Raw genomic sequence first — 13,056 nt, forward strand, 5'->3', positions numbered from 1 at the left:
GATCCACCAGGTCTAGATTTGGTATATTTTTTGTCCTTAAAATCCTCCTGAACTCTCAAAACTCACTTTTACTGCAGGATTTCTTTCTATGGCTTCTTGTAGGGCAACACAGCCATTAATAATGTTATGTTTTTACATATGATGTGATTTACACTCAACTCTAATGACTTACAAAACATTTATTCTATATTTTTGGCAGTGTGAACAAATTAGCTCTGTTTTCCTGGCACAATTAGTTGTAAGCCCTTCATTTTCGTTCTGTTAAAAACTGAAGGACAAATCTGTGATAACAAAATCAAGCAGCTGAGTAGTCAGCTAAGATTTCATCTTAAGGACAATTTATCATGTAAATGGTGTCTGCTTTGTTTTATGGAAATTTGAAAACAGCTTTCTACATGATTGAAGCTTTTGTCAGTGAGAACCTCTTCAAAATGTGACAAATGTGTCCTATCTCTCTAAGATGCTGAAAAGACACAAGTGACAAAACCTGCTATTTTAGTCCAAGAATACACATGGGTAGTATGGTGGTGGAGGGATTAGGACCCAAGACACAAAATAACTTCCTCAGTTCCATTGCTTTGGAAGGAGGAAAATGTTACCCAAAGGAGTCAATTAAGCTTTATTTTGAAAGCCTGAATTAAAACAACAACAACAAAACAAATACGATATATTAAGATTTGTTGTTAAGTGCAAGGTATAATGAGAACAGCTTTAAAGTTTCTATGCCTTTCTGTGGAAATACACAGCCACACACACACACTGTATGAAGTGTGGTATAAGTGTGTGTTGTACCATTGTTGTACCAATCATGTTGCTGATAAGTTAAAGGCAATAAAAGGGTGATTGCACACAGTTCAGGGGCAGAACACATGCAAATGAATAATATAAAAATGAATAATATTAGCAAATGATGACTTGAGTGCACTGAGAATTATGCAATATGATGACATAACATTTCCAGTGGCATTCCTTGGAGGAAAAATGGGGATGTCCCATGGAGCGAGCCATCTCCACAAATCTATGAAATGTCCCTGTAAATAGTGGTACATTATCTCACAGGATTGTTTCTGGGAACATTTTAGGCATCAGTTGCAAAATACTGAATACATGGACTGACAAAGGAAATTGATCAGCAGTCATTGAGAGAAGAGGTTTAGCATATTTTAAATTAAATATAAGGAGAAAAATGAAATAGAATTTCATTATTCCATGGAAATATAAATACACCCAGCCTTATTTTTTCCTGCTCTGAACAGAATGCTTATCCCTGATACTTACCCCCACACTCACTACAAATGTGAGAAAAGTTGAAGCTGAACACTTTAATACAGCACTGATTCTAATACAGTTCCATACATTCAAATGTCACATGGTTCACCTAACAGTGCTGAGGAAGCTCTTCTCAACTGCAGATATGTGGTGATCCCTTGTAATTTCTCAGGGCTGAGGAAAAGGCAGCATTCTTCTGCCAACTTCCCCTCTACTACTCATCAATATGATTATTTACCTACCAACAAATTTAGTGGTACATTCCAATAGTCCGTGATCATGTGAATATCCCATTCTTTTCATTGCAAGAATTAGATTCTCCAATTCAGACAAATAAAGGTCACTGGTCTATTCATGTTCAAAGAATGTGTCCAGGCAGAGCACAGCAGACCCATTTCCATTTTCCTTTTCCTTCAGACTTTTACAGTAAAGTCTGAAGAGACATAACAAATAAGGATGTATACATTTCAGGGTTTGATTGTTTATTTTTTAACCAACATTTAGCCATATGAGATCTCCCAGAAAGGAACATGGACCCAAATGTAATCTCTTGTCTTTACATTTTGAACCTTATGTTGTGATTTTAGAACAAAGAAATTTTTTGGGAAAAAGGTGTACTCCTGATTTATTTTTTTAACAGAATTTCCACAATTATTGTGCAGAAGTACAATAGAAAACCAAAGCTCTCAGTTGGATATGCACGCAAGGAAAAGGAAAGACACCCTCACCACTTTGTTTTTTTATTTTTTGTTTAATTGCTGAGTAATGTCTGACCCTTCATGACCCCATGGACAAGATTCCTCCAGGCTCTCCTGTCCTCCACCATCTCTCAGAGTCCACTGAAGCCCACAGAGACCACCCCAGTGGGTTCATCTAGCCATCTCAACCTCTGAACTCCCTTTCTCATTTTGCCTTCAATTGTTCCCAGCATTAGGGTCTTCTGCAGTGAGACCTTCCTTCTCATTAGGTGGCCAAAGTATTTGAGTTTCATCTTCAATATCTGACTTTCTAAAGAAAAGTCAGGGTTGATTTCTTCACCACGTCACAGCATTGTAAATACCCATATCTGAGTCATGAGACCCCAAGCTGGAATTAGGAGAATTGTGACAAACTTATTGACATTGTTTTGTTCTTGATATAGATATCCTTTTAGATGATTTGTTAAATTCATGAAGGTCAGAAATGAAAACAGATGAAGCATTTGGAGCAATGCAGGCTGAATCAAACAACTGTGTCTGAATAGTAGTCAGGAAACTCAGACTTTAGTCTTTTTGGTATGCCAAAACGAGAATAATGAGTGACCTGTATACCTACCCAGACTAAACCTCACTTCATTTTTCTAGATAGGTCTGCCAGAGGGTAGAATTCAACAGTATCATTATATTCATACCAATTGTGTTAGACTGGTAGAATTTAGATTATAAACTATGTGCAAGGGTCAAATCCATATTAAGATCTGTGCAAGTGCAGTTGTGCAACTGGTTGTGCACAATTAAAAGGTTCAGCAAAGCAATATGGAGTTTGTGGAATGATACTGTCAGATATTGTCTATGCAAAGCATTATTTCATTCACTTTAAATGTGTGTATGTGAGTGTGTGTGCACAAAAGAGAGAGAATGAGAAAGAGAGAGAACTTCAGAAGTTCTCTGCTGGGAACACAATGTTTAATTAGTTCATGAAGGCACTTCATGGATAAAAGCAGAATAGGAAGAACACACACCAACCTGGATTAAAAGAGAATGCAACTTTTACTACTTAGAGAAACCACAGACTTTGGTTTTAAAAGGGCAAGAACATTATGATGTATAGTGCTATGAAATAAAACCAGCCTAGCTGGGAATACTAAGAATGACATCCCAAGTCAACAGGGAATGCAGTTGAATTATATTGCAAATGCCCTCAGCGCATGATGGTACCTCCTAGCCATTCTTTGGGATGGGCTGATCTATGTATCCCTGAACTCATATGTTCCACTCCAGTTTGCCTTCAGCACCAGGCATGAAATAGGTGTTTCCTCACCAGAAATTGAGGAGGTTTTCATTTTATTGACTTTCAGATCTCAAATCTAGTTTGATCAGTGGAATGCAGTGAAAATGGAAAGCTTTCTAAAAAAATCTTTTGTTCGTTTTGTTACAGTGGTCCAAAATACTGGGAGAAATGAAAGAAATAGTAGTGGTGATATGAAGTCGCAGCAAATGAGAAACTTTGCATAGAGCATGGAAACAGACTGGATATATTTGTATTTTCCAGGACTTCCTATGAAATAAGATTCCTCCCTTGAGGTTACCACAAATGAAGTGGAGGTTCATTGAGTTAAGAGTTATGGTTGGCTGAGCTATCAGTGACAGTACTTCTGGCTTGAATTGAAAGTAATGGTGAGCAAAGACTGCTCAGGTAATTTAATGTTGATGCTTCCATCTTTATTGAGCGCATCCTTCATCAGCATGATAGCATCTCCAGTTAAACCCCTTTGTGTAAACCATTATCATAATTTTTGAGCCTGTCTGCATTCTGAATTGGCTTTGGGAAAAGTGAAATATTTTTCATTAACTAACATGCCTTAAAAAGACACTGGGAAAAAGATCTAAGGTCAAACAAAGTTAAATAAAACATTTGAATCATTTTAGCTTTAAAATATGTCTTATTCTGTATAAGAAATATTTAAAATGTGTGGTGCAAAATCAACTGTTTGAACTATGCCATTACATACTAAAGATTGTCCATAATTCAGTTTGAAAGAAAATTATAGCTAATTAAAACTGAAAGAAGCAGACTATAATCAGAGAACAAGGCTTTGATACCTGGGAAGGTATCTCGAGCACCACAGGATTCCTTGGGATATCCCTACACCAGCCTGAAGACACTGCTGAGTTCTGATCCCACTTCCCACCCTTCAGAGCACTGGCAGGGGAAAAAAATGTACCGTCGGCTTCCTGAATTTCTAAATACAAACTCAGAGAGAGTAAAAGAAGGTAGTCAGGTAGGTAGAAGGAGAAGACAGGGAAGAAACATCCTGTGGCACAGCTCATGAGTGTAACCAGAGTCCTTTGTAGAAGGGAAAATAAAAGGAGGACACAGGTGTGAAGATCACCTCTGTCACTCCTCCTATAATGACAGCAGTAGGCCAGCACACCTGGATACCTGGAAGCCTTCAAGACTGGAAACTTTCTTCTAAGAGGAACACAGTTGATTAGGTCAAAGCAATATAAAGTATTAAACACTAATATGCACTTGAAACCATAAAAGCATAATCCCGGGCAAAGTTAAAATAAAATCAAATAAAAGCAAGAACTGGTGTAGCTATCTCATTTTCCTTTATAAGCTCTCACCCCAATAAAAAGTAAAAGATAAAGCTGGAGAAAAATATATGTAGTGAGATGACAAACCATTGTTCCAGCCATCAATTGTGGGTCATCTTCTACATGGATTGGGGGAGGGTTGCTTAATTGGATATGCATGGTCAAATTTACATCGTCACTCCTGAACAGATGGTTGGCATCATCAGCTTTGACAGCATAATTATTTGTTGGAGGGAATGGAAGGAGCACCCAGGCAACCTTTTCTGCCCCAACAGCTGATTGGCACTGTCAAAACTGACTGTCACTGCCTTAACCACTTGCCAATGTTTTATTTTCCTGAAAATTCATTTTTCTCTTTTTGTTATTTATAGACCCCACTGAAGTCTAGCTCTGGTGTCCATCTTCTAACACACTACCTAATCTTCAAAAAATGGAACAGACAGGATGTGCCTTGCAAATCAGTTGTCAAGCAGTGCTGGGTGGGAAAGCAAATTCCCAGTACATGCTCAGGTCCTTGACCTGCCTTGACTGACACAGATATGCATGAATGATCCGGCAGCAGGCTCAGCAAAGCAGGAAGCACCAGGGGATTGCCTGCGTCGGGGAGTAACTTCTATGAAGAGTGCATATGAATCAATGTTTTAAGTGTGTGTGCATAAATGCTGCTTTTATGTTCCACCTGAACCAAGCCACTATCATTAAAAAAAAATGTCATTTGCAAGGTATCAGTTCATGTATTCCTGTAATCTATTTCCTTGCATAGGAAGAAACTGAAAAATACAGGGTGGTTTGTTCGTTTGTTTCATTTACTTTCTTCTTTTTAGGCACTGTAGATAAACTCATGATTTCCTGCTAGGAGCAAGTGCTATTGTGAACATTTTTGTCCCCCTGCCCATTCTCATTTACTATTCTCATTTAATTTCATAGAACTTAAATGCTTTTGAAAAGGAATCAAGAGGAGAACATTTTGGAGATATTGTCATGGGTTGATCTATTGTTGCTCTGCCACAAGATTAGAAAGCTACCTGTTAAAGTATAACAAGAATTATAATGAACTTTCCTAGTGCCCCAAAACCAGGGTAGGGCTGCTTTCAGTGCAGGAATGAAACTAGGAAGATAAGCAGAACAAAGGAAGTGTGGGGGTAGATAATTTAAGGATGCTGGAGGGCAGATCTTAGAACGGTATTAGCACCATCTCTTCCATGTACCTATCACTGCCTGTCATTGCTGCATTTTGCTGTGTGTGCAAAATGAGAGGCAGTTAGCCAGACAACACTGTTGCACCAACCTCACAAAAGGTTCTTGAGAAAAAAGAAAAACCATGCAACAACCTCTCCAATGGTGAACCTTAGAGGTGAGAACAGTTGTGAATTTCTCCTTCCCCTTGAGAAATTATATATCCAGTTCCTTGGATATACAATTTCTTCACCCAGGAATAGGGTAGAGAATGTTTAGAGGGCATTGTGTGAAGCTTTATGAGAAGAAAATAAACTAATTTCAGGACTCATGTTTGAATCGGTACTCAGAATGTCAGCTTTTGTCTTCACTGCATGCTGCTGATGCTTTTGTTGGTTCCTTGCTTTCAAAATATCATTATTCCTGTTGGTATTGCATCAGTGAGTCAATGTCTTGTTGGGGGGTGGGAACATAAATTATCATTTCATCTTCCTTTCCTATGAGATTTGTATCTATTTTGAGTTATAAACTCTTGTCTTGAAATTTTTTGTTTCTACTTTTTGTACACTCCTTTAGGTATTTAACTTGATGCATTACTTTGGGCTGCACAGTCACAGTTCTTCACATTTTAATTATTTGATATAACCAGTTACTCAAGAGCCCTTCAAGTGTTAGGCTCCTGAAACAATAAGGGGTACAGTGTAGATGAGTGTGAAACTTCTGTGATCATTGCTGCTACCTGCCAGATGTTGGGAAGAGGAACATCAGCAGGACAAAACTTTCTGTATTTGTGTAGGCTCCCCAGTTTCAAAACCTTTTAGAGATTCCAGTTTAGAGACAACCAGAGTTCTAAACCTCATGAGGATCTTCATAAGAAGAAAAGACTTCCCATTGCAGGTATTTACTTTCCAATCAAAATAAAGCTGAAGAAATGATACGACAGAAAACATACCTTGGCTGAGCAAGACTCAACCCCTGGCTTGTCAAGTAGGGTTAGAAAAGAATCCTCTTAAAATGCTGGTGAGCAGAAAAGAAGAAACACTTCTGCAACATGCAACTTTAGGGCAAAGTTCTTCCACTCATATCTGGTATCTATAGTGCACTTCCATCAATGACGACAGAGTCCATGATGGTAGTTTCTCCACATTCCATCATAGTTTGTGATGCATTCTATTAAGAGCTACTGCTTGCTCACACCAGCACTGTAGCTGGACAGTACCCAGTGGTGCTGCAAGACTGAGTGCCAAAGTCATAGTTTAGAACTGTACCCCAGTCCATCATTGTTACTGTTGTTAATACTATGTAAATTAGCAACCCAAATAAGATCTCAGTGGATGAGTGTCCATACACTAATACAGATGAAATGTTCATTTCCTTCTTCCTTTCTCAAGTGCTGGTCATTTTTAAGGTAATACACTGTGAACTGGATTCAGATTTAGTTGCAGCTAGGGTAGACCAATGAGACTTATGGTGGTCGTACATGAGCCCACATTAAATATGTCTGAATTGAGCCCTGTGCATTTGTTATTTTGATGGTAATAAGTTTGATGATGGCTATGATGCTTAATCATCATCATTATTTTGGTAACATGCTTATTTCACATCTTTCCCCTCAAACAGCCTTCCCAAATAGTTTTCTCTACGAGAAAAAGCCCAAAAAGACATATATGGGTTGAGTTGCCAGACACAGCAAATTTAATGTTAATTCAAATAAGTGGAATAAGTAAATATATAAAAGTTGTGTAAATACGTAAGAGTAAATTTCTTTTTGCTACAAGTGTCAGTAAGACTCCATCCAAAAGTATATTGAACTGCAACCTTAGAATTAAATTTCATAAGTATTACATTGGATAAAGTGGTAAGCCATGGTTCATACTGATTAATACTTTTTAAATTCCTAACCAATTAGTTTGTGGAATTTGTAAACAATATATGAGGTGAGTGAACTCTTACAAGAAAAATATGCCTATAGGCTAAGTGGGGTACAATTTTATTTTGTTACTAAGAACACTAATATTGGCCTAGGGGCATACACATTGGATATTCTTCAATGTAAAAGTAATTCTTTTGACTATTAAAAAAAAGGAAAGAAATCTTTAGTGGCTTATTATTGGAAGTTGTCATTAGGAGAAATATGAGTGTAATGTAATTGTTAGGCTGATTCTAAATGAGGATTTTGGGCAGAAAATGAATAAAAGCAAGTCAAGCCAATTAAAAAGGTTAAATAAGGCAGAAGCTCAAACTGTCTCAGCCTTAATTAAAATAACATGGGCAGGACATTTATTATACTGAAATAAAATAGAGAAGCACTTTCTAATTCTAATGGGCAAATTGGTGGACATTTTTAAAAGATGTTTAATGTACTGATTTGATTTTTTGAATATGCATTCCATTAACTGTTTAGGAAAAATATAGAAATTAATTTGCCCCATTTGGAAATGCCAAACTTAATGCAAATCTAGCTCAAGCCTATTGAAGCAATTGAGAACATCTCATGATGTATTTGACAACTTTGATGTATAGCAACTTTTCTGCTATTTCTCCTTCTCAAACAAGCTTTGTGAAACAGGCAGGATTGGAGGTGCTGTCTGGAAAAAAGATAAGGACCTCTAGGTAGTATCATATTTAAGGTATCGAAGATGCTGGGTATATTCAGGAAAATGTTCCCTTGCTAGAATTGATAGGTATTCTAGCCCCCTGTGCCTCCTAGATGTGTTCTTCAAACTGTGAGACATATGAAACTACAATTCAAATGAACCTGCCAATGCTGAGCATGTTCAAGCTCATCCAGCCGATAATGATGAATCCTAGAAGGTCTACCTTTGTACAACTCTCCATACCACCTCTTTCTCCCTTCAGCAAGAATAAGTTTGCTTAGGAATGGTTGATCTGACAGGGAAGGCAAGAATTACTTGCCTTACTTTTTTACTACTTTTTCTTCCATTTCAAACTTGTTTGGAAAGTAATCTCTCAAAGGCAAGGCCTTTCAATAATCATTGTCATGGTGGATTTTCCTAAGCATGGCCAGGTGGACTTTGCAAACCATTCATCACATATTTGGAAACTTGCATGAACGTGTTGCTTTATGGCTCACTTGGTAGACTGCCCAATAAGATTACAAAATAATGAACACATATGAAGATGAAATAAAACTTAGAAATGGAGATACAAGATTAAGTCAAAACTGATTCGGTGGTGCAAACTGTATTGTTGTTTTTGTTAGTTGGGAAGTCGTGTCCAAACCATCGCGACCCCATGGACAACATATTAGGCGACATGAATTGCAATATAGTAACTAGCCATTTCAACCCTGACTGTTCTTTAGAGGGCCAGATACTGAAGATGAAACTCTCAAATACTTTGGCTACCTAATGAGAAGGAAGGACTCCCTGGAGAAGAGCCTAATACTGGAAACAATAGATGGCAAAAGAAGAAGGGGACAGCAGAGAATGAAGTGGCTAGATGGAGTCACTGAAGCAGTCAGCGTGAGCTTAAGTGGACTCCAGGAGATAGTGGAGGACAGGAAGTCCTGGAGGAATGTTGTCCATGGGGTTGTGATGGGTTGGACACAACTTTGCGACTAACAACAATAACAACCAGCCATTACATACCAAATAACAACACAAATGAATCATGCATAAGCAATGACACTCCACAAACAATCCTAATGTTGTTTCACATTTGTCCATTTAGCCCTTCTGTAAACTACAGGCACAGCACAAGAGTTCTGATTCTTCTAAATGCACAGGTCTAGCAACATAATAAAAGATCATTTTTGCAAGAGAAGGCTTTCACTTTCCCAACCTCCTCCCCCCAAGTATAGCTTATTATAATGTCACACAGGTATCATATTAAAATTTAGTATGATTTAGCCCTGTTCAGGAAAAAAGTTATTCTCATTTTCTATTAAGTAAATTAACAAAGTACTTTGCAGGTATTATAAAGGAAGAAGTTTGATTAACTTGTTGGGATGCACAATTTTCAATCTCAGCCATTTGAGACTGTATCTCAATATATCTAAGTAACTGAAAGACAAACGTTGATCTAAAAGTAACATTAGAAAATCCCATGTTGAGCATAACAAAGAGAATCTTCTGTATCAAAGACATTGATCCCATGTCCTCAACTGCCTCTTCATTCAAATGTCTGCTTAAATCTAATATTCGGGAGCAGGGGAAGCAAGTCTAATCTGAGGGTTTCAGGCATTACTGTCATTACACCCAATTCAGCAGGAATTGGTTCCAGTTTAGTAGAAGTTAGAACTGTAAAAGAAGAAAAGGAAAGAAACAAGTTCAAGGATCTGTCTGGTGTCTTTAAGTTAGTAATGGGAAAGCCTGATTCAAAACTGGTCTAGAATTGGTTAAACTATATTATCCCTACTTTATGATAAAGATATACACATTCTTTCAGCGAACAAAGTACCCATTTGCACTTGGAAAGACCTTGTATCTGATTGATGGAAAACAGCTACCAGTTTATATTCTAGAATGTTCACAACCCATTTCCAATTACTAGTTTGGTTAGAACTGCAAAATACCATTACTTCAGTCTTGTCATAATGAAAAGAAAGCTGTTCATTAGAATAGCATCATCTGTATAAAGAAGGATTGAGTTCTTATTACATTATACCTAAACTGGTAAATAGAATTTATATTTTAAGCACTCCACTCCACTGTGTAGTATAATTAAATTTAAAAGAAGAGCAAGAAGTTAGCCTTGTATTATATCAACACTGCAGAAACACATGCAGTGTCAAATCAAGACATTGACACAAGCTTCTCAGGGTTTCCCACAAATCTTTACCTCCTTCTCCTAAGCCTATCCTATTCCCTGACACACTGCTTTGAGGATAGTTTCCATCTTGCATTTAGGTGTTGCTCTTTTTTACCCAACTCTAGAAGGCTGAAATGTCACTCTTAAGGCTTAGTCACTGGAGACTAAAGCTTTAAGTCAATACATGATGGTATTTTGGACCTGCCCCTTTTGGTTTAGGCACCATCTAGTAAAGTTCCAAAAACTTCTCTGTGCCTCTCTTTTATACCTTTTGTGACTGGCAGTGTACGTTGTCCTGCATACCCTTCTGTACAGACTCACAATGCAGTTTCATGGCTTCACACCAGTGCCCAAGGTCTGTAATTCCACCAACAATGCTAAAGAATATTATCAAAAACTGCTTTGGGATCAGTAAAAGCCACAATGATCTGCTTTCTGATTCCAGCTAAATACCTATCTCTGATGTTTATCTGCGATAAATACCTATCTGTGATGTTTCAGTGACAAAGAACTAACTGTCCTGCATGAAATGCAGCAAAACTTCTCAGTCAACCCAATTTCCAATCCAGACAAACAATATATCTTCAGATGATTTGGGCTTTAACTGATAGCATTGCTGGCCATTGGCCATGCTGACAGGGCGCGGTGCAAACTGAAGTCCAAAACATCTGGAGCTTTATTTTCCCTTTCCCCACTCCTGCTCTAATTTCTCCAGGAGATACCGAGCATAAATCTTGTGTACAACATCTAATAGGCTAACTGTAGTTTGCTGTATCAACCTTGGGTTCTTTTCTTTTTTTCAAAGAGAGGGAGCACAACAGCTGAAGATGAACTAATGGTGGCAAGTACTTAATTTCTAAATAAGCTGTACACCATTCTGGAAAGGAAGCATATAACTCAGAAAGAAAGATTTTTTTCCCCTCGTCCCATATACCAGAAATCAATCCTTTGCTCCTTTCCACCCTAACAGATCCCCACCACCCTGTGTTAAAGGATGAGCCGGCTCACATGAGTGTCGCAGCCTTCCATGTTTCATTTACGTTTGTGGTGCATGCCTGAATCCATTTTAAACTGTGACTGGAAATCCAGATGGCTTATTGTGCCATGTGATGCTAACAAGGTTGCGTTGCTGGCATGATTAACAAATGGCTCACGCTCTGAAATATCCCCTTGTTTCTGGGGGTTTCATTAGCAGTGCCAGCAGCCCACCTGCACCAATTCTGCAGGGCATGATAAGCCACAGTGACCCCCTGGATATACAAAGTTGCCACTAGCACATGCCACAAGAAATTGCTGTGGGCTGCAATGATCATGCAAATTGTTTCATTGTCTTAGAAGACCCAGGAGTATCAGAATACTAAGGAATGGGGTGCATTTTTCTTCTTTCTGCACCACACTATTTCCTGTTAAAGACATGCACAGTTAAACACACACATACACGCACACCGTAATTATGACATCCCTGTGTTAAGAATGATAGAATAGGAATGGCACTGGTAAACTGATATTTAGGAATATTTTCCCTTCTTATTTTCAAATATGAAAGGTCTCCTTGTGGCATTTCTTTTATGGTTCTCAACAAGATGTTATTTCTTCTCTTCAATATTTTCTGCAACCAGTGACTCCAGGCAGTGCATTACTGGGTTCCCACGCTGTGCCTCGGGTGGGGTTTAAGGTGTGAGTTTGATGATAATATTAATTCTGAAATGTTACTGCCTAGTGGGTACAAGTATTATTATTTGTAAAGAACATATACTTAAAACTGAGGGAAACCATTTCGGAAAAGCGGCATTTATGAGGCTTCATAGCTGGAGGTAGGTGACACAAGTCACATAAAAAAACCACTTATGTCAAGAATCAACTTTAAATGAAAAGGCTTACATTGCAATGCTCATTTTTCTTTCTGTTTTTCTTGAAGCTGTTTGTATCAATGTTTGCATTTATTTTTGGTAATCTTAAGTGAAGATATTCAGACAAGGAGATCATAATATATCACTATTTGTAAAATGAGATGCGAGGATTTCTGACATTTAAGATATCACAGATACGCAAAATCACAAAATAGTAGAGCTGGAAGGGGCCTACAAGGCCACTGAGTCCAAAGCTCTGTTGGAACACCATGTTACATCATCCCACTCAGATGTCTATCCAGTTGCAGATTGAATGCTTCTAGTGTGGGAGAGCCTACAACCTCCCCAAGTAATTGGTTGCAGTGTCATACTGCTCTAACTGTTAGCATTTTTCCCTGATATCTAGCTGGAATCTGGCTTCCTGTAACTTGAACCTATTATTCCATGTCTGCATTCTGGCCTGATTGAAAAGAGATCCTGGCCTTCCACTTTGTGAGAGTCTTTCAAGTATTTTTTGCAGCTGTTTTGCACTGTTGGATTGTATTTAGCTTGTGATCTGTGAAAATTCCAAGATCCTTCTCATTTGTAGTATTGTTGAGCTAAATATTCCCCATGATGAATGTGGTTACTTTTTCCTAGGTGCAGGACTTGGCATTTGTCCGTACTGAATTTCATTATGTTGTTTTTGG

Source organism: Varanus komodoensis, unplaced genomic scaffold, assembly GCF_004798865.1.
Source record: "Varanus komodoensis strain SLA01 unplaced genomic scaffold, ASM479886v1 scaffold21, whole genome shotgun sequence".
Lineage (NCBI taxonomy): Eukaryota > Metazoa > Chordata > Lepidosauria > Squamata > Varanidae > Varanus > Varanus komodoensis.